General features: G+C 42.7%; 1 long non-coding RNA gene across 1 annotated transcript; it reads left to right on the top strand.

Annotated features, from left to right (window-relative positions):
• The first annotated feature begins 14,303 nt into the window (after positions 1-14,303).
• On the top strand, positions 14,304-22,880 carry LOC140274946 (uncharacterized). The gene is made up of 3 exons (XR_011908379.1): positions 14,304-14,426; positions 17,152-17,269; positions 22,556-22,880. It is a non-coding gene; the product is annotated as an uncharacterized lncRNA (long non-coding RNA).

Genomic DNA, 22,880 nt, shown 5'->3' with positions numbered 1-22,880 from the left:
AATAAATTGTTGCCCCCCCCCCCCCCCCCCCCCCTTTTTTTTTTTTTTACCAGAGAAACGTTTAGAGACGTTATACTGTGTGTTGTAGTAATACAGTAGAGGAGACCCCCGGTGACTTCATACAACAAAGGGAAACAGTTAAAAAAGAAGACGCCTCTACAATTAAAGAGGTACAGTAATCATTAAAGTAGAACGTGGGGCTTTTGCTGGGCTAGCATTAGCATGTCAGTTAGCATAACTCTTAATATCGTAAATCAGTCAGGTGATACAGTGAACTGAATGCACATATTTAGCCGCTTATGTCGCCGCCCCCCCCCCCCTGTTTTATATAAATATTGTCGAACATCACTAGTGTGAGAGCTACCCTTACACAACTTTTTATTTTTCCCATTATTGAATAACTTCGCATATTTTATACTCCTTGAAGAAGCTGATGTAAAAGGGCTCCTTTGATAAGATTTTTTTTTAACACCAACAGACTTTCCAAACACAAGACTCCTCTGTGTGCAACTATTTAAATACATTAATTCCATTCATGTTTTGTGAAGTAATGTGCAATAACTGAACGAGGAAGAAAATCTACACCGAACTTTCCTCGAGGTAACGCATACACAAATGATGGCACCTCACTTAAACCTTTTCTTATCTTTGTTTCCTGTTTTAATTTAAGATAAGGCAGAGATTAAATGGAAAAGTTAATTTAGTTCATTATCTTCGGGCACCTCAGTAACGGTATGATCATGTTGCCATAGGAAATGCACCTCTGCCGTCGTGCCTTATTTAACTTCTACTCTTGCTGTGAATCTCATTAAATCTTAAAAGGGGGTTTATCTTATAGATTCACGGACGTGTTACCCTTGAAAAGCTTGGGAGTATCCTTCAAGAAATTATTCTGTAGTCTGGGTGTGCTGACTTTACATTTACGAGTAATTTGTGTCTTTTGGAGACACACAATCAATTTGTCAGGATGTTATAGGGCCTGAATTACAAAACACTGAAATCACTGGTAGGAGAGGTAAATACGGTTGATCGAAAACCATGGGTCTTTTATGCAGATGTTACTTGACATATACCACAACCCACCTGACAACGACATTCCCCTACCGCAGGACGATTTGTGCAGTGCACACCACAAGATCTGCGTGGGAAAGGCACTGATCCACCGCCCGGATCCTTATCAGATCAAGCATCCACGGTATGCACCAGAACAAGCGCCTCTTAGTCATCATATCATAAATGGATTCCTGTATGAACACTCTGAACAGAGATGAGTTGAATAAGATAGATGAAAGTTGTGCAGTACTCCGAGGGAATCGTGGCCCTTTCCGGAGAGATCCGGAGCAGATGTTGTGGATCCAGGCCAGTAAAAAGGTGGACCTGGGTTCTGCGGGTTCCAGAAACGGGGAACTCTATGCAGCGCCCACTTTGTGTTTCAAACTGCAAAACTCTGATTTCTTATCATAAGATTTTATCGCTTGTAATTACACAGAGAACATAATTGTATGCATCTGAGAATTGTTATGCAAGCAGATTTTTCCTTTTTATGAACGCCTGACTTCTCAATGACACGTGAATCTTTCTATGAAAATGTCTAACCAGTTTTAGTCAAGATTAGTACTGGGATGTATGTGCAGTATGTTTACAGGAGGTGTCATTTCTTTAAAAACCTTATTGGGAACATTTTTACTTGTGATAATGGTGGTGCCACCATGCTCTTTGTCAGATAAGGAGAGCAGGAAACCCACATCAATAAGCAGGCGATCTTTCAGAAATATTGTCAGCTGACATTTTACACAAAGTCCATCTCAAAACTCTCAATTGTTAAGCGGCAATTGATGCTCTTATTGTTTTATTATTGGGTTAAAATGTGTGTTTTAACCCAAGAAGTCTTACTACAATTTCGTGACTGCTCGTGGTTTTGCCTGCTGGATGTGCATGCACCCAGTGATGTTTGCAAGCAAGAAGGAGTCTATAGGACACCTCAGAGATTCCTAATCACTTTGAGGGGTCAAAGCTGTTGTGATGCTATGAGGTGGCTCTATGTGGCAAAACCCAGGTTTTAGTATTGTGGCTAATACGGTTTTATTATGCAAAAAGGGACAAGTTCTACTTTTTCATTCCACTGATATATGCAAATGACCGTCTTTTGGTCACAGCGATGACTAACAACACAGTCATTCCTTTCCATTAAGGGATTCGTCATTTTTTTCCCCTCCACAGATGAGGGATGGCTTGAAGATAACCCTGTCGGCTCTATTCCACAAGGTGGCATAGTTGTGCTCTCACAGTGCACACACTGCTACAGACACACTCTCTTGTGCAACTTTGTGGTTCATTCTTCAAACACAATTTTCCTCTCATAGCACTTCTAGTGGCTCTCAGACCATGGGTTGACTGAGTGGTTCCTGAGTGCCTCATTTCCTTTGCTCCTACAGATGCACACACTAATTCTCACTGTGCATCCGTGTCCGTTCACTCTGCTGAGTACTCAAAATTTCATAAGGCAGCAGACAGCGAGGCTTTAGCCAAGCCCACAGACAAGCAGAGGTGGTATAGGGCTGTAGCCGTCTTGAGACCATTAACTGAGTGAAGCTTTTAGTGAGGAGATGGCATAAAGCTGCAGCATTGAGTCAGCCTGTTTATTGTGTCTCACTGCTAAATGCTAGTCATGCTAGCTAGAGGTTATATGCATCATCCGGGGATCAAAATCAGTAACCCGTGGTCTGGAAGCAAATTGACTTAAACAAAGAGTCTGTTCAGTCTCATCAGTCCTGAGACAATCAGGAGGAAATTTCACCAAACAGGCAAAGCCATTACAATCTGGTCTAAATTATCTGATTGTCCGTATAATCTGGCTGATTGTGCCTGGAGTGTGTACTAAAGTGTCAGCTGGGGTAGCATGCATCCTGTGGAGCTCGTGCACGCAGGAATCTGTGGAGTAACAAATGGGAGATTATCACAGTGCAGATTTCAGCTGTTATCCAGTGACCTTCAGAAATAATGCCATGTATGTCAAATATGAGTTTTCACCACTATCTCATTTGACTGGTCACTGATGTTTGTGCTTAAAACCAAATGCAGCTATCTCCTTTAACCACCCCAGCACACACACACATACATACACACACACACCCTCCCATAGTTTTCTGAGTTAAACAAGGAAGAAAGGAAAAGAGATTTGCATATGACGTGATTACAGGAAGTCAGCAATATCGTTTCCCAAATCAGCTCTAACTAGACATTTTAGCCCGATTACTTACTTCAGCAACATACTGAAATGTCTTCAGTAGAAAAAAAGCCCCTCAAATTCTTGTAAACTATGACAACATCATATTGGCTCGTGCTATCGGTGTAGCAAACTGCAACCCAAGCTCAGCTGACCCCTTCACAATAGTGTTAAACCTCATTCCTCAAACGCTGGTTTGAGAACAAATTAAAGTATGTTTCTGTTTATTTTTTTTTTTAACCAGGGATGTCAGGTTATATTGGCATGTGATCGGTATCAGGTGTTGGCGCTTTGAAACGGGTCCAAGAGGAACGGTGACGGACAGATGAGATGTTGCTGAGTAATGCTTGGTGTCATGCTCCCGATTGGGTGGTGTGTGTGCACAGGGCCGAACATGATGTCACCACTTCCCTGAATTTCAGAAGGGAGACACTTTCTTCATTTCCTTATTCTTTTTAACGTCTTTGAAATATAGAAAACCAACTGCTTGATGAATTCAACTGTTTTAAGGAGAGCACCGTGCCTGTCGTCTTGTTTTAGAGGTTTCACTCACTTTCCACATGACTCATGTGAGCAGAGATTACATTTGTTTACATGTTTTGCAGCTTGAGTTACGTTGGCATTTATCGTTGGGATTGTCTGATAGGGAGCATCCTCCAGCTAGATTTAAGTTTTTTTAAGAATATCAAACAAAGAAAAATCTAGAATGCTTTACTTTTAATGGAAGTAGTATGCTTATTTAGCCGGCTGATTGTGTGGCTCTGAAATGTATTGTATTATATGTCTGCATCTGCCAGTGAGCCATCACTGTAGGAGTAGGCGTGATAAAATGTTAATTCCACCACAGGAGGCACTTGATGTTCTCTGCAATTAGGTGGAAAAATATGTGCATATATTGGTATCTGCAACTGGATAAACTGAGTTGGAAAATATCGACATGTTGGATATAAGCAAAAATCCAATATCATGCACCTTTATTTTTGACATGTTCAGCAGTAGTTGAATATGTAATTTCCTGTGAGTTTCAGTAAAGGCTTTTAGATTTGTGGATGTTAACACGTCTATACAACCAGGAAACACCCACGCGGGTGCTTTCACTATGCCTCAGGATGCCTGGTGTCTGGGTTTGAGTGATCTGATGACTTCCTATTACTTTCCATGATCTGAATTTGGTGTCCATGGATTAGTATGTTGGTCGGTGAATGAATAAGATCACACTGACAGAGAGGGATGACATTTATGTAATTCTCCGTCAGTGTGAGCGAGCATCCAAGGAGGAGACACATCAGGGTCTGCTCTGTGTCCATTACCTGCCGTTGTCGGGGGGTCAGCTCCTGGTTGGTTTGTTTAGCACTAACCCTGCCTCCATCAGTCATCAAGCTGTAAGCTCAAACCAAACTCTGTCAGGAGTTTTTGGGGCATAGCCCAGAGCATCATAGGTAATAAGAGTGACCAGGCTGTTAGTGGAAGATGGAGAAGGCGATGGAAGAGAGGCGGAGGGTCTGTCTGGTTGCTAGGATACGTGGTCGGCGCCAACAGCGGATATGATTTATAATGGCTAGGCTTACTGTCTCGCTTTCTCGACTAGTTTCATTCTCCTTCTCACTTTTCCACTCACTCCCTCCATCCTCATGTCTGTTCTCAGTATCTCCATGGATCTATTTAGTACCCACTACTATCCAGGGTACTTAACGCTTGCATTAGTAGGGTTATTTTTTTTAAATTATATGTTATATTTTGGGTTATATCCTCTCCTGCATACATCTAAATCCCACTGAAATAATTCCAAGGTTAATTTGGTCATTTGCTTTGAGCTCAGCTCTTTTCAATCACATTCAGTGTAATTATTTACAGTGAATGCTGCATCCGCACGTTCACATGATAATGCATGTTCATACAAGCACATGAATGGATGATATTGATTTGCTGAGACTCGATCCACCTCAGGATGTGCAAGTCCACCGGGATAGTTAGAGTGTAAGGACGGAGCACGAGGTGATGAGGGGAAGACGCAGTTCTTTTCTTTATTCATGTTTTTTAGATTCACCTTAGAATTGTCTTTAGGACTACATATCCCACTAGAGGTATCTGCTGAGGCTTTTAAATCATCGACATTGCTTCAGTGCAGTTAATTGCATTTGGTGGAGCACAACTGAAGCACATTTTTTTTAAAACTTCTTTGTGGTGGGGATTATTTTGTTTGATAGTTTTTTCCCTGGGGACTGAATAATTCCCTAACCTCACCGACCGGTTTTCAGAGAAACTGCTATCACAGGTAGAAACGGTCCTGTGATTTATGTAGCGCGACAGGAACACCTTGTCGTGAAAAACATGTTCCTTTTTTTAAATTTTCAAAGACAGATACTGCCAATTTACTGAGAAAATCTGAAAGGCGTCAGAGAAGCTAATTTCACAGCAGACGGCAGTGGTGAAGAGAGAGAATGACTCTCCCCTCAATACAAGGCCAATGAGAATCGCCTGCATCTGCAGCACTTTGTGTTGTATGCGGAGTTAACAAGCTGAATTCAATTTTCAGCTTTAACAAATGGTTAGTAGTTGGCTTGCTGTAAGCTACTATGGTGTAGGTGCAGGTTTGGATTTCTCTGTTATGGCTCACCTGCCAAAACTAGAGAGATTTGCAGTTAGAAATTAGGCCACGCTATAATTTGATCACATCGCAACAACAGAAGTGCTCATTTACCTTTTTAAATCTGTGTTTTAAGTCAGTTAGGTGCATACTTAATAACTGTAACACCATCTAGACAACTTCCATTTTGACATGTGAAAATTAATATGAGACTGTTGCTGTAGAATACATGTATGGGATTTGTTCCTCTAATGCGAGATGGTTTTGTATCCTCCGTCGAGGAGGATGGAAGCAGGGAAGAAGGCGAGGGCGTTTATTAGACCTGCTGGAGAGATGCATGAGCAAAGGAAGTAGCATGGATCCACAACTTATTCCTCAAAACAGCAAGATGGGACAATGACCTATCTCACATTATTACTAAAAAGAACACTGAATCTTACATTCAGCCTTCACAAATGATGTTTTCACATTTTTTCTATTTTATCTTCAAATACCAATTTTATGCCTCATCTACGGTGGGAAGCATTAGAACTATGTTCAGACTGGAGGCAAATCAGATTTGTCTCTCAAATCAGATCTTTGAGATGTACTGTCCGCACCGTTATTTGCAAGAGATCAGATTAGTTTGTGTGTCTAGGCATAAGCATCACATCTGCTCGGGGATTGTATTAAACGTGTACGTGTGAGTAAGAAGGTGGCTGTGCTGGCTGGCAGCTTTACAGTGGCAGTTTCCCTCTAGCTTTGTCTGAATAGAAGCCCTTCCCAACCAAGCTGTGCAAACACGGTTAATGCTGTCACCACATGGTACTGCCGGTTGGAGCAGAATAGCGTATGGTGTAGCTGTGCACTTCACAGCTGCACTGTGACTGCTTAGCAACCAGGAGTTGAGCTGCCGTGCTTGTGTCACACGAGCAGTCCAGATGTTTGGTAAAATGTCTCATCCCGTAAAGTTAGCCATCGTCACTTTTCTATCTAAATTCTTCACTGATCCGTGCTGAATCAATTGGATTATTTAGCGAAACAAGCAGTCAGCTCGTCGCTTTGTTCTGCTTCAGTAAGTGATCCAGGAAGACATTCAAACTAGTGTCCATATTTCTCTTTCCCTCCGTCAGTCCACTGTCTTCCAGTAAATGGAGGATAATTTTAGAGCGATAAAGAGCCCAGAGGATATCGAGGGGAGGGAGCATTCAAACACACATACACACCCTATAAGAAGGTCCCTCATTCCCTATTGCACCTGCTGACCCCACAGGATCCTCTGAGATGGGCTACTGCTACTGCTGAATGTGCGGCTTCTGCACACACTCAGACACACACACATACAGGAATGCGTACGCACTTTGACTAATAGGCCTAATGCTTCCTGAAGAGGGCCCAGCACTGCATTAGCTACGGATGTGGGATTGATTTAGAAACTGAAAGCCTTCTAGTGTGTGTTTGTGTGTGTTAGAGTGTGAGAGAGAGAATAAGTTGTGTACTCATCAGTGTGTATTTTTCCCCCTCAATTCCACTTCTTTGGCATTATCTTTTCACTGACAAATGATGCACGCACGCAGAGAGAGACGCACAATAACGCACATGGGGGGGCTTTAACCAATATTAATAATAGATTTTCAAAATACGTCTGCTGTATGTGTTCCTATTAGTACTCCACAAAATCATAAGAATACATATTTTCCATGACATAATGGAGTTTATTCGTTGCATGAATGTTTAAACTGACGTCGCAGCGTGAAACTCCCCGACTAATTTCAGACTTAGCTGAACAGCTAATGAAGACAGTTTGACCTATCACACCAATTACATTGTAGTGAAAAAAATGGTCCTTCTAAAGTCGGATTTATTTTGGGCATCACTGTTAAAAAAATGAAATTCAAACCATGGACTATTTGTGTGGGCTTTTCTACAGCTGAGGACAATGAACAGGTGTAGTATTACAGACTGGTTTGCAGTGCTTTGGTAACACGAAGCAAATGCAATAACAGGTAACATGAGAATTATAGATGTGGCGTATGTGACAAGAAAGGTTTGTACAGTCTATTTTTAAATAAACAGACATCATAGTTGCTTTATTAGCATGCATTCTGGCAAACAAAAAAACTAAATGAGTTGAAGTTCATAAAGAAGCTTTGGAAGTTTGGTGCAGCCAGATCAAGTGTCACTGTTACTGTTCTCTTTTTTTGGCCTGAATTGTTGTTTTCTCACTGGGAAAATCATGAGGTATTTGTTGTCAGGGACTACAATAGATGATGATGAACCTCCCCTCTTGATTTGTTCGAACTGCTGAAGCTTCACATTAAGCTCCGTGGAAGTATTGATATTAACGTCTGTTTGCCTTCATCTCTTTTGAAATGGAGGTGGAAAGTAAACCTGAATGTTTGGCTGAGCAAGATCAAGACAGCTTTGTAGATGATATACCACAGATGAACGACATTTGGTTTATTAATTATACATTCATCTGTTTGAAACCACATTTTTAAAACAGTTAAATGTTTAACACCCGCATGTGCTTTCGTTTGCTCTTCTCTGTTTGAATATTTTACAATAATGTCAAACTGAAATAATATTTACATCCCCTCAGAATGAGCAGTTTCAGCCCACAGATGACAACAGCTACACTCTCTTTGCCTCTTTGCCACGTTGACCCAACACGTCACTACAGTAGCCCAGAAAGAACAGACCAAGCGAGACGGAGCGAGACACCAGTAGTTTCATTTGTCTGCAACTGTTTTACACAAACACAAGGAGGTCAGTCACTTTCAGCGCTGGTCAGATTATTGACACGCCTGAACTGTAAATACAGATTTTAGAATATCTGCCAAAATAAATGCAATCAAATCAGTTTTATATGATCAGAATATTAAAACCAGGAGACGAAAGTTACTGAAAGGCTTTCACATTTTGAAATGAATATTAGCAAAACTTCTACTCTGGATGAAATTTCGTTGTACCACCCTATACAATGACAGTAAAGACTATTCTATTCTATTCTGAATTCACGTTACAAAAGGCCTTCTTATGTTGTTCAGTAATTTGGGAATTTAAGAATCTGTGCTGATATTTCAAGGGGTCCCAACGATTCTGACTGATTGTAAAAACCATGTTAAGTCAAATGATGCATATTCTGCATCATTGCTATTTTTTCCCTTCTTTGTGTTAATTATACTTCCATTTCATCATGGTCACATGGCACGCCTCCTCTGGCGGTGTGTTTCTGGTATATGCATTATAAATCTGTTTTATAGTTCCAGTGAAGTTTGTGCAGTAGACAAAGTGCAGGGCTGACAATGACGGGGAAATCAGCACAATCCCTGCTGTGACAGCATTTTGATATCTTTATCGCTCACTGCATTAAAACCATAAACAAAATGTCACCAACACGTGGGTGTAATTCAGACATCCGATGAACTCTTCACCTTGAATAATCTTTAGCCTTGAATCTAGACTCAAAGTCTTAAGACAAAAATAGACACATAACGGGTTATCAGTTTCTGTAAAGCTCCTCCTAAGACTGCGTTCACGAATGCGTCAGCTTTAACGCTCGGAGTGTAGATTTCTGTCTGTCGAAACATAGAAAACATCCAGAGCTGAAAGAGAGGAGTTTTTACTGTCTTTGTGAAAAATATTAGCTTATTTTGAATTTGATGGCAGCAACACCTCTTTATAAAGTTGGGACAGCTTCATGTTTAGCACTGTGTATCATCCCCTCTTCTTTTAACAACAGTCTGTAAAAGTCTGAAGTGAGGAGACCAGTTAGTTGGCCCTTGGGAGAGGAGGCTTGTTCTATTCTTGTCTGATATATGATTCTAGCTGCTCAACAGTTTTGGGTCTTCTTTGCTGTATTTTGTGCTTCATGGTGCACCAAACGTATTCAGTTGGTGAAAGGTCTGGAGTGCAAGCAGACCTGTTCAGTGTCCAGACTCCCTCCATCCATCCATCCATCCATCCATCCATCCATCCATCCATCCATCCATCCATCCATCCATCCATCCATCCATCCATCCATCCATCATCTGCCGCTTCTTCGGGTTGCGGGGGCAGCAGCTTGAACACTTGAGCAGAGAAACCCAGACGCCCCTGTCCCCGGCCACTTCCTCCAGCTCTTTCAATTTTATGTATTGAAAAAATAAATAAAACAAAGCAAAGATATGCCACAAAACAATTTAGATTAATAGCAGAACATGCTGGCCTTGTAAAACTTACCTAAAACATATATCAAAACTTTTTGTATCCCAGACGTTCGTACCTTGTTGCACTTCTTCTGGCTTTTCTCACAGAATTATTATTTGAAGCATGTTTATCTAATGACAAGCAACGTTCTTCATCAATCAACTTCCAGCCATCTTGTGTAGCAGGTGACAGGTCGGAGCCTTTTTTTTATTTCCACCATTGATTTTCAATCAGATTGAGATCCAGACTGTTTGCCGGTCATGTCTTTCCTGAAGGAAAGTTGTAATGCTCTTTGTTGAAGGATGCATTATCATCCGAAAATATGACCTCAGCATCACCAAATCTCCTCCTGACTGATGGAATGAGAAAAGTGTCCAGAATGTGCAATTACTCATAATGTCATGATGACTGCCATCTCCCCTGGTCCCTCTTCTGACATCAACCCCACATCATCAACGATTCTGGAAATTTGCTTGTTTTCCTCATCTCTATATATTGCATTGGACATGCCTCAAACAGAAGTCGTGGTATCATCTCCCTGCCTAATGCAGGCTGGTGATTCATGGCCGAAACAGCCACAGTCCACGACTGCTTCTCTTTAGCCGTAACCATGTTGGTTTTCTGGTTTCTTACAGCTCGCTCACAAACACAGACTCCTGTTTCTGCCCATTTCTTTTTCTTTCTTTGTCGACCTGTATGTTCAATTTTACAACCTTTCCCATTTTGTTTGTCCAAATTTCTGACAAAGCTGACAGGGAACAGCCAACTTTGGTCACACTCACGAGCTGAATTACCTTCTTGAAGGAGATTTCTAATCGTTTCCATTGTTTCCACTGGCACCTCTCCTGTTGGGGGCATTTTTCCTGTCAATCAGCCAGGTGCAGCAGTTTTTTAAGTTCTGCAGTCGCTCTCTTTTAACTGCAGAATCATTTACATATTTAGTCTTTTGCTGGTATTTAACTCTGAAATGCAAATTACAATTCCAGTTTATTTTTCATTCATTTGTTTTGCTAACCATTGAGCTATTTTGTTTCCTTCACTTCATCTGAAAGAAGAATGAAAACAGTTCTTCTAAATTCTTTTTCAGGTATGCTTCACAAAGCCAGAACCTTCAGCTACCAAATAGTTTTGTGTCATATGTGCATTTTGTTTATTTTTTTACAAAGTAAAAAAGCAGACTGAACATCCTCCAAGTGTGTTGATTTCATCATTTTTGGCAGGAGGTTTACTACAAAGCCATGCTGGTTGTAATTGATGTGGTTTAGTATTTTTATGTTAAAATATTCAATGCCTTGTATGAAAAAGATGTCATCTGAATGCGAGTATATGTTGCTCTGAAACCTGTGTATACCTTCGCTTTCTGCAGATCATTGGCATTCGATGTGGATTTCCAGCCGTGTCCCTTGTTGCGCAGAGATGTCTCCAGATTCCCTGAATATTTTAACAATGATTTCTGCTGTAGATGCTAGAATATTCTAAGTCTTTGGGGTTTCACGTCAGCAAACATTATTCTGAAATTGGTCTACAATTTGGAGACACGTTTTTTGCAGATGCTGAACCTCATTTTTAGCCCATTTGAGCCCATTTTTACCTGAAACTCAGCTTCCCTCAGGTGCTCTCTATATTCCCAGAGTCTTACTGACCTTTTAGCAATTGATCTGATTTGTTGCAGCATGTTCCTCCAGCTGTTTCTTTTTAGCATTCAACATTTAATGTTTTCTATCTTCAGTTGTGAATTTAATACATATTTATGAGATTTGCATATCATTGCATTTTGTTGTATTTTTACATTTTTCACATTTTTGGATTTGGAGCTGTACACGGACGTCCACACAGAGCCTGGCGTGCCATCGCTAATAATGGATACCTGCGGAACCTAGAACATTCACAGGTGCTGCAAATATAAAACTGGCCCCTATCTTCCAACATAATGTACATGTTAGTAGTTAGTGCTGCAGTAAGATGGACCTTAAAGCTTCATATGGCTTCCAAATAAGAGTTGATTTGTCATAGTCCAGACACTTGAATTAATCTGCTTTAACTAGTTGGAAAATACATAACATCATATTGCACATATCATAAAGTAGCGTTTATCTCCAACACCCTCTGCAAATGATTCTTAAATTCTTGGAAACTGGGATATAACCCCAGGGGAAAGCCACATGGAGCTTATTGGAGAAACAAGGCCATAGTGCGAAGGTTGGTATTGGTACAGAACCAGGTGAATGGCAGTAGATGCTGGTGGAAACGACGAGAACAAGAGCTGAAGAGGAATGAGTTAAAGCATGCTGAGAGCAGAGAAGAGGGTGAGGTGGCCTGGGGGGAGGAGAAAAGAAAGCAGAGAAAGAGAGAAGCAGACGTGGAGGAGGTGGGGAATTGATGAAGCAGAAAGCTGGGTTAGTCCTGCTGTGAATCTGTGTCTATGCTGTGTGTGTGCTCGCACAAGTATGAATGGCAGGCTTTGGCAGTAAATGAAACTGTTTATCAGATCAATATGGCCATCATCTCCCAGATGACTGTGGCCTCTACTGAAGAGCAACCATAAATCACAACCAGATATGAGGGACGTCGATCTATACTGTGTGCGTTGCTTTGTGTGTGTGCGCGCACAGGCATGTGCTGCATGAGGATAGATGCACCTCAATGTTTTTTGTCTGGTAACTCGTAGGTTTTTGTGTGCTTGTGTGAAATAGTCGTCTTTCTCGTGCTGCTGTGCAGCCGAGAGTCCAGATGAAGCAGTCACAAAATGGAGACACAGGAAAGACAGACCGCTCCTCCTCTTAGGCCAGTGTGCAAAAATCCCACCTTCACAAGGAATGAATTAAGGATGTTCGGCTAAATACATATACATGTATTGCATGGCAAGTGTGACAGCCTCTGTCCTTCTCCATAGGGTTAACAACAGTGCTCTTGTTCTGTGTCTGACGGCCCCCAGTGCTCTCACTCTGAATAATGTAGCCTCCCGATATCAGTGACAAGAGTCTTGAAACCAAAATAGCATCTTGAGCTCCGATAAATATAGAAGGTAATTAAATCGGCAGCAGGAGAGAGACGGAGAAAAAGCAGGAAAAAAGGAAGGTCTGTTTTTATGTGTGCGGATGAAAGTCCGCTTTGCAGAAAACTACCGGGGATCGATTGGAAGGGAGCAAAACGCTGTTTTTACTTTCCTGTAGCTTCACATAACTAGTAACGAGTTCTTTCATTTTTAATAGATACTAGTGAACGCACTGGACGTGGAATTTAAACTTAATTTTTTGGGCCTGCCATGAGCACAGTGAGTCAGCAGTATTTTACCGGTTAGTTCTCAGGAGACTTGGCTGTATGTGAGCACTCGCTGCCATCTGCCTCTTGCCACACACTTGCACTTTTTGCTGCCTTTCTGCGTGTTTGTCCTATTCTACCTGCCCTCTTTTTCTCAAATGTTCTCACTTTATTCGGGTGTTTTGGAAGCAGAGGATTGACTCTAACTGTGACACCATCGGCAGGGGAGTTAGAGGAGTGGGGTGAAAGGTTACGAGGAGGGAGTCGGGGTTTGTCAGATCAGGCTGGCCCCTGTCTTGACACGATCGCCTCTGGGAAAGTGTGTGTGTGTACGTTTTCAATGACATGTTGTGACAGAAACTGATTGACAAGCCCTTTTGCAGCTCAACACCAGCCGCCGCAGAGAGACTAATGATGACAGCTCTCAGGCCATACACACTGCCTTCTTTTTCTCCCCCTCTATCATTCACACAGACACACACACACTATGTCTTCCTATCCCTCGCCCTCTTTGTCTTGTGTCTCTCCCTCAACTACCTCTTCTCCTATCACACGCCCACACAGACAATGGCATCCTGTATATTGTCTCCCTGACGCAAAGGCGCAAACACACACATTTTACACAAATGCTCCGTCAAACACACACACATGCTCGCTCATAGTCATGCGTACGATCATCCGAGTCTGCATCACAAGTATTTATCAAATACACACATTTATTTTCTCTTGCATTGTCTCTCTTTCTTTTAGACACACTCTTTTTCACACACACATATGGACACACACACAAACGATGCACTACTCTCTCTGTCTTGGAATTTTACATTTTGATGAAGGAGGAAGCGTGTTGTCCAATCAGATCAGTGGCAGCAGGGAGAGACCATCACAGCGCAGACAGCAGGGTGGTTCAGAGACAACAGACTGTTATCAGGACCCTCCCTACTATCTCTGCCCCCCTGCGTCCCCTTGTCTGAGTGCGCCTGGTGGTATGATCCGACAGGCTCGATAAGAACCCCTCCTCTCTGTCTCCCCCTGTTCTGTCAGTGCTAGGGTGTAGCTACTGATCCTGTACTACAGCAGAAAGAGTGAGAGTGAAAGGGAGGAGGGACATCAGGTGTCACAGCTCCGCAAGCCCAGTTGAGGCTGCATTGCCACGACAACCAGCTCCCGGGGTGCCGCCAGGTGAGTCCGAGGACATGCACGCAGACTCACTCTCACACTCACACTCTTTGACACTCATGCTGCACATTTACACAATGAAGTCACTGCACATTGCTTTCACACAGGGATGTGTGTTGAACTGACAGTTTTACTGTGCACAGGTGTACAGCTACCGATGTGCTCCGGGATGTTGGTACTGTCACTTTTAAATCTTATGATCATTGCACTAATAATGTATCAGTGTAGTGTGTGAGCGCTTGTGTAGTTTGTGTGTGTGTGTATGTGTTTTGTAGCTATGCCAGAATGTACAGTATGTGTGTGTACGTACTCCATCCCTCCCTGTGTGGTGGTGGTGGGAGACAAAGGGTCCCCTCCGTCTGGCACTGTAGCACCACTCACACAGCCGCTGATGGGTGGGAAAGTTCTCTCCGTCAGCAATCGTATCTGATCGGTAAAGGAAAAGAAGTCAAATACGTTCACCCTCCCCACCACCACCTCCACCCCTGTCGAACACTCCTGACTCACGATGATAGGAGCACACGGTCACAGCAGATGATCACCCAGTCAGTGGGGGTTGGGCTGGGGTGGGGGTGGGGGGGTGTGTTCTGAGGACACGGCGTCTGAGAGGAGGGGGTGGTAGGGTGGTTGGCGGTCATGACACTACTGTAATGTGCGATAGACGCACCATACAGAATGAGGTTTAAACATGAGTGTCCAAGGCAGGGTCATCTGCCGTGCACATGACTGTGTGAGAGTTTGTGTGCGTGCGTTAGAGAAGAAACGGCTGAGGGCTGGAGCATAACATGTCGAACTGTTGGCCATTACTGACCGATGAACCTAGACAAAGGGCTGCTGGATCATATGTGCAGGCTCGTGCCGTGTTCCGAGTGAGTACGAGTGAGTGAGGAGAGTAGGGGAAGGGTCGTATGTGGAATGGCATAAGCGGGTGCCCACACAAGCATGTACGCACAGGATTTCCGATCATCGCGTTTGAGCTCGTCCTATAAGGTATCAATTTAACCCCATATGATCATGTGCGCATTGCGCCGCGGTGTTCTCCTCTCCCCATCAGCCCCTGACAACCTCATTCAACCTGTCCTGTTTCACAGCCGGTCATGATCCCACCCTGACTTTCCACCGTCTTGCTGCCACAGCAGAGTCTCTTTCAGTCTCCATCTCACAAGGCTGTGGACTGGTTCAACCCTGTCCATATGACGCTAAATTATCAATCCCTTCTTTGTATCAGCTACTGTAATAGTTGTGTTCTTATCCTTAGGTGCCCTTTGTTAAATCCTGCCCATGTGATTGCAGATTTTTGTACAAGGGATACTGCCTGGTCTAATATATTACAGCAGTTTAGCAATAATTATAACATTTTAGATAAAATCCTTTTTAGAAAATTGCACGATCCATTCTCAAAAATAAAGAAAATTTGCATCCGGGAAAAAAAAAAGACTAATTTCTTTGGGACAAAAATAACTCTTATGTGAAAAGCGTCGAGTCCATCTTTTTCACATCGGGTTTCTGGCATTTACTGGTTAGCAGTGTGGGCGAGACAGGAGAGTTAGACAAGATAAGGTCTACATGGGTGGAGAACTGAGCTCACACTCATGACATGTAAGTGCACAGGTCATACACCCACTGAGACACAGAGCAGCATTCAGTGTGGAAAGAACAACACGGTATTTGGATTATGAAAGATAATGATGCGTGACAGGTGTGGGCTGTCATTCACCTTCTACCTAGGATTATTTTACCACAGTATTGGAGTTATCTGTGCTCTTGGCCTCGAGGGCTAACCGCACTGTGTATGAACAAAAATGGTGGCCACAAGAACAAGCTGTACATTTAATTCCCTCCCTCTTTTCTGTCTCCTTTCCATTTCCTCTCTTTTCTCTGAGCTCGTATGCACACACTCATCCCCTCCTCCACTGACAAGCTGTAGGGCGTGCCCCCCCCCAATCACCACCCCATACATTTTGAGCTGCGTGGCGTCCATACATACATGTGCAGTTCACACATGTCTGCTCAATAACTAAGCAATCATACATGTGAGAGACAAAAAGACTTCGAAGACATACAGCTGAGGACTTCCCTTTTATGTTTTGGATACTGTGATGGGAGTGTAACGCCACATTCATTGAAATGATACTTTGTTGCTTATATGAAGCCTGTGATGCTGAGAAATGATGGCGTAAGCAACAATTACCCTAATTGAACATTCCAGAGCAGTCCTGCAAAATGGCTGCCGAGCCGGCATGCAATCTGTGATGGCCGACAAGAGTGTGTAGGTCTGAGGCGTGTGCATGTATAGCTGCGCATGTCTGTATACATAATCAGTCTGTTTGTGTGCCTGTTTGTACAAGTGTGTGTGTGTTCTGCCTGGGTGTTTGTGCTAAATCTGAGAGTAATTCTGCATTTGCTGTTTTTAGAGACTGCTTTGTGTCAGGGGAAGTCTCCGCTCACTGGAGATCTCTGCTAATCCATAATTACCCACCTTAGTATATCCAGACTGAAGGAACCGTTAAGTCAAACTGCCTTATTATAAAAGTAGATCATTGTATTTCCCTTAGCCTATCAAATGAGTGTCAGCTTTGAGAATAAAATAAATGGCTCTTTGCTTTTGATAGTGATGGCACCTTTTAGCTTCATGACCACCTTCTTCAGAATGCCAGCATTTTCACAGACCAGCAGTAAGGTGCTAAATGTGTTCTGCCAAACAGCTGACCTTGTTGTTTCTTTACAGCTCTCTGCCTCGCCAGCACAGCACCCAACCGTCCGTCCAGCCAGCTATCCAGCAATCCACCAATCCATCCAACACGGCCAGCCCTGCCCAGAACTGGCAACCTGCAGGAGTCATCAGGGTTAGTGCTCCTTTGGCACGCCTCTGTGCCAGAACCATCTGCAAGCATCTGGCAGGAACTTGTAAATTTATAGATCTGCACTTAAACCAAAGGCCAGACAATCAAATAACATTATAAGAAAAGACAAGGGAGAAGTGGGTGAGCAAAGAGCCATCTTTAAAACACAGGCTGATTTATAACAGTCATTGGGATAAGTCAAGAGATGTACTGTATGTTTCTTTATAATCTAAGAGGAGATACCACATGTCAGACAGTTTTTATGCTCTTTTGACACAAAGACTACGATAACTCCTCTAAGACTAAGTAAAATTTCCCACATCAGTGTCCTTACTAGTTAATTGTAATTGTACGCAGTTTTTGAGGTAGATACCTTCTCATACATGCACACACTTTCTTACCAAGATAGAGGACATTCTTTCTTTTACATACCCGTTTTTCCTACCTTTCTTATTAGCGTACTCACTCTTCCACAGAGCACAGATTATAACCATCACTGGATTAAGTTAAAGCTGTGCTGTTTTGCTAATAATTCAAATACTGCAAGCGCTTGCATTTTCTGCAGTTCATCAGGGAGACGCAGCGAGAAGACAAAGCTGAACTAAATGACTACCAGCGCTCAGGCCTTATCAAAACTGTGTGGGTGTGCGGCTCGTGTGCTCATGTGTAAGAGAGACACGGCGTGTGTGTGTGTGTGTGCGTGCGAATGCGAGCTTTGAATGTGACAGTCGAGGGTCGGGCCTACACATAAAAATCCCTTTCGCTGTTTCTAATGCATTTGTCGAGGGATGGTGTGGTCACACCATGTAGTCGAATGGTGGAGATACAACAGCGAGGAAAGACGGCGACGGTGGAACACGGCGCTGCACGTTCACAGGCAACAGACCCGGGAAAAGGGTGTGTCTGCGGATGCATGGATTAATGCGTGTGTGTTGGTGAGACAGTATGTATGCAAATGGGGAATAATTCTGCTCTTCACGAAATGACATCGAGTCAATTACTGTCAGGCAGATTTTTTTTTCCCTTAAAAAATAAAATTTAAGTTAGAAGCAGTAACTGCCCCTCACAAATGTAAGCAAATACACAGTATGATCCATAAAATAACCTTCTGTTTTATGTGGACATATGTATTTTCTTTGAAATATGGGAGCATTAACTCAGTTGTAGTGCCAGATAATGTTCACACTATTAGCAGTAAAATAGAGCAACCAGAGGCCCATTTAGACGGTCTCATTTAAAAGGGCTTGTGGTATTCATTGCTGCCCCAAAGACAGTTTAAAAATAAGACCATGAAAGACACAGAGTCAGAAATGTCAGGGTGAAGGCATAATCTTGTTTTCTTAACCCATTTAAATGAAATGATTGGGATGTGCACCTTTGTGTAAAGGGGAACGTGAGGACATCACCCCATATGTGTGTGTATCTGTGTTTGGCAGAGGGCCTTTTAGACACGAGTAAAAAGGAAATGGATGCCTGGCAAATGCTCAGCCAGCATCTTTATCGCTGCTGCTCTCAGACCCGACCAACGCATCTAATAATGGACAGAGTCATTTCTTCTTGTGCACTCAATAACACCTCACAGCCTTCCTGCATGTTGCTGAGATGATATTTAGCCCGAAAATAAATGACTCATTCCGAGCTGTATGTATTAGCGTTGTCATTTGTCACCTGATTTAAAGATCAACAAAGAGGGGCGAAAGGCGAAGCCACGAGCGACACATTGGGAAAGAAAAGTATCTTGATATCTAAAATGTTTCCTCTGAGTTTCCTCCCGCTCTGCAGGAGGTGATGGGGGCTAACAGAAGTTAATGTTAGACGCGGGCGGAGGCCTGATTAACACCGCAGGTCTAAAATGCACAGGGAGCAGGCTGTTCTCCATAGCGAAGCTTTTCGCCTCCCTGGCTTCCATCTCAAGTGCAGACAAGAGACGTCATCATTTTCCAACTCAATTTACAGACGCATTAGGAGATGCTGAGACGCGCCCAGCTCACTCAAATGCAATCAGCGTGCCTGTGTGTTTTAAGAGGAAATTGAAGGGGCCATCTTTATCGACTTCCCTTTGACTTCTCCTCCCCTGTAGACCCATTTTATCTCTAAGATATGCAACATAAACAGCTGTATATGGCTTGAAATCTGAAACTAATTTCATAAAGCTTAATAGCTTAAAGATAATATTTTGAGGTAAGTCTAAAAGGCATCCAGCTACTTACATTGATTGGATCTAAATGGCAAAATGATGTCCGTTGGGTAACATCGATACACTTACGGTATTTGTCAGAATACAGATCTGTCTGTCAGTTGAATTAAAGTATAGCATTCAGTTTTTAAGTTTTACTGTTGAGTTGCATTTTCTTTTGTATCACTGTGTTTACTAAAGGTCACATTTTTTATGAATTATTTAGAGGATAGATTTAGGATGAAATACAAAGGAGTTATGTAAGAAGATTAATGCATATATACACAGACTAACACAGTCTTTATCAGTATATTTAGTTGAGTAATTTTGTTAATCCAGACAGGATCCAGTTTAAGTTATGTGTTTTTGTCATTAAATTGATCTCTGGTAGCACTAAAAACCTCATGACATTTGGCTTTGTGAAACCTGCTGATATCTCGAAATATCTGCCTGCTCTTAGAATAGATTTCCCACCTTTGAGCTTTATAGTAGCATTCTAAGTGCACTTAAGAGAAAGATTCAGGACAAAGTCAGTTTGAGAGGTACATCCACATGGTTCCTGTCACAGCTGTCTACAACCCTGTTCTGTTCATGTCCTGTTTGATCCTCAACTAAACTTATGACTAATTGAGAGCATGGATAAAAAACTGAAGAGAAGCGGGATGCCAGACAAAGGATGGGGGTTGGGAATGGTAGGAGTGAGAGGAAGAGATGGGAAAGAGCTGCTTAGGATGAATACAGTGAGAAGAGAGAGCCATTAGGAAAAGAAAGGGATGTCTCTGAAAAGGTGTTACACTGTTACACTCTCCTGTCTGCAACTATTTTTCAGTTCTTGTATTTTCTAAAAGAAAAAACGTGGCACCATATCTCTTTTTCACCATCCATTTCTCCCAGTATCACCTCATTTCTCGTACCAGCTGTTCACTCTTGTTTCACTTTTGATCGCCATTCCTCCAGCCTCAGATTTTTCCATCATATTCTTCCTCCCCCCCCCCCCCCCCCCCCCCCCCCCCCCCCATATCCTTTAAAAAAAAGCCTTTTATTCTTTTTTATTAAACACTTTTTCTCAGAAGGAGACAGCAGATTCATCTTACACAAATGCATCGCTCAAATATTCATTATTTCTCACTCCGTACGTGTAGAACTGGATTTGCTGAATTTATATGTGCCGTTAAACGGCTGCTTCTCTTCAGCAAACCTCTTTTTTTTCTTCTTTTTTTTGCCAAGCGGCAGCGTAGATCTATAGTGCTCAGGTGGAGGGGGTCTCTCTGAGCATGTGGACGTTATCTTGAAAAGAGGGGCTGGCTGCCATAGCAACCATATGATGAGGCAGGCAGGGCTATTTAAAGGAATTCAGCTGCTGCTCCCGTTCCCGTCAGCTTCACACCGGTCCAGTGGAAGACAAAGAAATAGACACGAGGGCAAAATGAATATTGATGCTTATCGTTTCACTTAAATGTGTGGTTACAATTGTCCTCTTAATTAAGAACAACATAATACAGCTTTTCACCCCAATTTTAATCTTCTACTTCTGAAATTCGCGATTTTTAAAAAAAAAACGCAACAGCACAAAGCGAAATATGCTAATGCACGGTCTTTTCGGTGAAAAGACACTGCACACGTTTTAAAGCCATTTACATGAAATGAACATGCGTGCACAGACACAAAGGCAGCGCATGTGGGGGAAAACAGAAATGAACGAAGGCTTGCTGTACAACTGTGGATTTTATTTGAACAGGGTTTTACATATGCTTGAAATGTTTTCAGAAGGGGTCACTTCAGTGTCTGATGCCACAAACGTTTACGGTCTAAAAAAGAATGCATACTTTTTCTCCCAAGACGTGTTTCTCAGTGGTCGGCTGCGCACGGGGAGACGAGTGAGACGCAGAACTACTGCACCTCCAGCGCTTTGCATGCCAAAAACACACAAAGAAACTATGTGTAGACAAAGCAAAGCACCGCGTTAGTGAAAACTCACTTTACGCACCTGTTTCTCCATCAATATATTCAGTTTTAAGGAAATCTGCACAGTTCCTGTTGCCCACTGAAAAAAGGACAGCGTTTTAGCTCAGCTCCTCGTATACGTCTCAACATCTGATACCTGAGGAGAAGCGCAGGCTTCTCTATTCTGTAGCTGTTGGTGTTCATTTAAAAGCTGCTTTATTATCCATGCCCCCCCCCCCCCCCCCCCACCCCCCCACCCCCACACACACACACACACCAGGTAACCACCAGAAGGAAGCAAACTGTTCAAGGTGTGAAAGGTGGTATATACAAGTCAGGGTGACAGTTTCATTGGTCACATTTTGTAAATTATGATGATTTTCTGTGACGCTTTAGCCATTTTGTGACTTTCTAACTAAACAAATATTGAATGAATTTATGACAATAATTGGAAGACAGCCCGACATGATTTCCGCCTATTGGTTTGTCCCAGAACAATCTTTTCTTGCTTTGTAAATTAGATTTAGCTAAACGCTTAAAGTGAAAACATTGAATGATTTGTCAGACTCACTGGTCGGGGCTCACTCGGTTGATAAGGTGGTTCTCCCTCTCCCATAAATCTCTTTTTATCATGCTGATATTCTACATTTCAATCTGAAGTGCACAATAATTGCTTAAACTGCCAGCGTACTTTTATCCCTCCACCGAGCCCAGCGTGCCGTTCCAGTGCCTGTGAGCACAGTCAGAAAGATTTAAAGAGCTTCACAGAAGCAGAATTATGAGTGACCTCTCTCATAACGCTCCCTCTGCTCTTCACTTTGCTCTTTATCTCATTCTAATCCCAACTCATTTCATATGCTAAGTAAAAGCTTATATTCCTCTTCACTGTACATACACACACACGTTCTTCATTGCCCCGGTGTGATTAGGAAATTTGCATAGAAGCTGTTATTTAGAGCAGTGGGGAGCAGAAGCAAAAGGGGTTGTGGGTGCTCTAATACCTGGCAGGTGTAGAGAGGTAATGCAGAGAGTCCCAGAATCTCTCATGTCTGGATTGTTCAAGAGAAGTCCACTAAAGGAACCCAGAGAAAAATTCCCTTATGGCTGTGTGTCTCTGTTCACCTCTAACGCTTTCCTCAGATCCTGATTTGCATGTTCTCTTTCCACAGCTGCCGCAGATGTAACAAAGATAGGAGAGAGATGAAGAGGCAGAGCTGACTCTGAACCCCGAGGGAGGACGCAGCGAGGTGGAACCACTTCTCTGCTTCCCCGGTGGAGAAAACACTTTCACCACCAGAGCGCCATCTGCTGAGTCGGTGGGGCGGGACAGCTGGTGTTGTGAATCAGGCCGCCACAGTCCAGGGACCGGCTACTTCCCAACACCAGGGTCTCACCATCACTCCTCACATCTCACTATCACCACACTTCTGGCTTCATGGAACATCCGAAACTGCTGCTTTGTGTTTTCTTACATTTGTCTGCAATGATCTTTTT

This window comes from Leuresthes tenuis, unplaced genomic scaffold, assembly GCF_036924035.1.
Source record: "Leuresthes tenuis unplaced genomic scaffold, fLeuTen1.0.hap1 SCAF_18, whole genome shotgun sequence".
In the NCBI taxonomy this organism is placed as follows: domain Eukaryota; kingdom Metazoa; phylum Chordata; class Actinopteri; order Atheriniformes; family Atherinopsidae; genus Leuresthes; species Leuresthes tenuis.
This window is presented reverse-complemented; position numbering and strand designations above follow the sequence as displayed.